The sequence below is a fragment of the Trichechus manatus genome, unplaced genomic scaffold, assembly GCF_000243295.1.
Source record: "Trichechus manatus latirostris isolate Lorelei unplaced genomic scaffold, TriManLat1.0 scaffold00049, whole genome shotgun sequence".
Taxonomy (NCBI): Eukaryota; Metazoa; Chordata; class Mammalia; order Sirenia; family Trichechidae; genus Trichechus; species Trichechus manatus.
In genome coordinates, this window is record NW_004443985.1 from 6,524,473 (window position 1) to 6,528,044 (window position 3,572).

Consider the following 3,572-nt stretch of genomic DNA (forward strand, 5'->3'; position numbering starts at 1 on the left):
AGTCTTGGGTTGTTATCTGATGTTATTGATTTTCTAACCAGAGGACTCCCTTTAGTATTTCTTGTAATTTTGGTTTGGTTTTTGCAAATTCCCTAAACTTTTGTTTATCTGGAAATGCCCTGATTTTGCCATCATATTTAAGAGATAGTTTTGCTGGATATATAATTCTTGGCTGGCAATTTTTTTCCTTCCAGGCTTTATATATATCATCCCATTGCCTTCTTGCCTGCATGGTTTCTGCTCAGCAGTCTGAGCTTATTCTTATTGACTTTCTTTTGTGGATGACTTTTCGTTTCCACTTTTAAAAGTCTCTGTTTATCTTTGGTTTTGGCAAGCTTGATTATAATATGTCTCGATGACTTTCTTTTGAGATCTACCTTATGTAGGGTTCAATGAGCATCTTGGGTAGATATCTTCTTATCTTTCACAATATCAGGGAAGTTTTCTGCCAACAAATCTTCAACAATTCTCTCTGTATTTTCTGTTAATCCCCCCCCCCTCGCATTCTGGTACTCCAATCACTCGTAGGTTATTCCTTTTGATAGAGTCCCACATAATTCTTAGGGTTTGTTGATTTTTTTTTAAATATTTTTATCTGATTTTTCCTCAGATATGTTGATGTCAAGTGCTTTATCTTCAGTCTCACTAATTCTGACTTCCATTGCCTCAATTCTGCTCCTGTGACTTTCTATCGAGTTGTCTAATTCTGAAATTTTATTGTTAATCTTCTGGATTTCTGATTGCTACCTCTCTATGGATTCTTGCAGCCTTTTAAATTTGTCATTATGCTTTTCTCTAATCTTAATTTCCTCTATTCTGTGTTCTGTGTTTTGCTTAATTTCCTTCCTAATCTCTTGAAGAGCTCTGTATGTTAATCTTTTGTATTCTGCCTCCAGTAATTCCAAGAAATTTTCCTCCTCTGGAAAATTTCTAGATTATTTATTTTGGGAGCTTGCTGAAGCCGTCATGGACTGCCTCTTTATGTGATTTGATATTGACTATTGTCTCCAAGCCATCAATAAGCTATTATATTTATTTATTTTATGTTTGCTTACTGTGTCCTAGCTTCTTGTTTTGTTTTGATATGCCCAAATAGGCTGTTCCTGTGAGTTAGTTTTATTATTGGCACCTTTGAAGCTCTAATATCCTGTCACCAGGTGGTTAGATCTGTTACTAGGTATGTAAACTCAGGAGTCCACCTACTCCTCCTCTATGGATTCAGCTTAGGTGCCCGGGTAGATAGCCACCAAGTGTGTGGTGCAGGCTGTCACCTAACAGTCCTAGACAGGCATGGGTGATTGGTGTAGGCACAGGCTTCTGGCTGCAGCAGAGGGACACACTCTGAGCAAGGCAGGGGGTTGATGGCTGCCCCCAAGTGTCCAGGAAGATGTGTCCCTGTTCCCTAGAGCGTGGAAGTGGGCGGGTTTTGCAGCCAGACTATGAGCATCCAGTGCTGTTGGCTATAAGGACTGGGGGGCACTTCTTATTCTTGGGCCCCTATTGCAGGTGGCTAGGTGGCGTGGGTGGAGCCACCAGTCCTGAGGCCCCTGATGTGGATAGATGAAGACCCTGCTTAATGGGCAGAGCAGTGTCAAATGTCACGAACCTGTCACTTCACAGCTGAAACAGATGAAATTGGACTTCAGGTATATACCCTGTTGTACTGCAGTAATGAGGGCCTACGCTGTTGAAATGGGCCCACACAAGTCAATGCGGGGGGAAAGGCACTCAAAGTCCGTGGATCCCTTATGCCTGTGCCTAGGCAAAGGAGCTGTGCCTACCCTGAGTTCCTGGCTTAGGGGAGCAGGCAGGTTTTTTTTCCCCCCGTTTGTTAATTTGTTCACTCTCTAAGGCTGGGAGAATGGCTCAGGGCATGTGACGGATCCTACTTCCGGCCCAGGGGACTCAGCAATTGCTGAAGCCGGGCTTGGACCCAGTGCAGAGCAGCGAGTGGGGAGGTAAATGGGAAAGAGGTTTTTCCCTGAGGGGGGTGTTTTTGATCTGCGCGGTAGGCTGGACACAAGTACTTGTCTTTCACCAATGGAGGCTGCTTCTCACTGGTTCTGGGTGGCTGAGTAGACTCTCTGCCTCTGGGTCTCTCCCAGTGCAGAGTACACCTCCAGAGCACCGCTGCTTGTCTGCCTCACCCCTCACCCATGAGCTGATCAGGCCTGAAGGGCTCAGGCTCTTGCCGGGTCAGGTCTGACAACTCCTCGCTGCTTCCGAACCGTCTCTCCCTCCCCCTGCCATTCAGTCTGGTTCCTCAACTTTGCCTTTGATGTTCGGAGCTCCTAAATTGTCACATATAGCCGATTGACTTGTTTTTTCAGGTCTTTGTTGTAAGACGGTCCACCGGAAGCGTCTGACTACGCCACCATCTTGGCCCCGCCTCCAAAGCCTCTTTTCAAATTTCCAATCCTTGACAGGGACGGATGACCCGGTAAGCAAGGTAAGCATGTGCTTGCTTGTGCTTACTTACTAATCTGTAGTGAATGATTTCACATGGGTGGATTTCAAAGACGTAGTGAAACCCATGTGAAATCGTTCACTACAGGTTAGTAAGTAAGCACAAGTAAGCCTGTGCTTACCTTGCTTATTGGATAATCTGCCCCTGGCACCACCATGGCTCCTTAAAACAACAGAAATTTATTCTCTCACACTTCTAGACGCTGGAAGTCTGAAATCTGGCAGGGCTGCAGTCCTGGAGGCTCTAGGGGAGAATCTTTCCTTGCCTTCTCCAGCTCTGGTGACTCCAGGTGTTCCTGGGTTTGGGGTGGTGTCACTCTAATCTCTGTCCCTGTCTTCACATCGCCTTCTCTGTATGTCTGTGGAAAATTTTCCTCCGCCTCTCTCAGGTAAGGACACTTGTGATGGTATTTATGAGTTCCTGAGTGACATAGACAGTTAAGCCCTCAACTACCTTAAAAGGTTGGCGGTTCGAATCCACCCAGAGGCACCTTGGAAGAAAAGCCCGGCAATCGCTTCTGAGAAGTCACAGCTTTGAAAACCCTATGGAGCTCAGTTCTACTCTGAAGAACATGGGTCGTCATGAGTTGGAATTGATTTGATGGGACCTTTTTTTTTGTCTTAATGGCATTTACGCCTCTGGCGCATCCAGGGTAATTGCCTCACTTCAAATTTTAATTACATCTGCCAAGACCCTTTTTCCAAATAAGGCTATATTTACAAATTCCAGAGATTAGGACTTGCTATCTTTGGGTGGCCATTATTCAACCTACTACACAGAGCCACAGGCACTTCCGATTTTTGTGACCCACAGAGCATCTTATTTTGTTGAGGTTTAATTTACATATCACAAAATCCACTCATGTTAAAGTACAATTCAATGAGTGTGAATAAATTTATACAGTTGTGTGGCCACTACCACAATCCAGTTTTAGAATACTGTCTTCACTCTAGAAAGTTCTCTCATGCCCGTTTACACTCAATCTTCACTCCCACACACATCCCCAGGCAATAACTGATCTGTTTGCTGTCTCTAAAGTTTAGCCTTTTATAGAAAATTCTTGTAAAAATCACAATATGTAGTCTTCTGTGCCCGACTTCTTTCT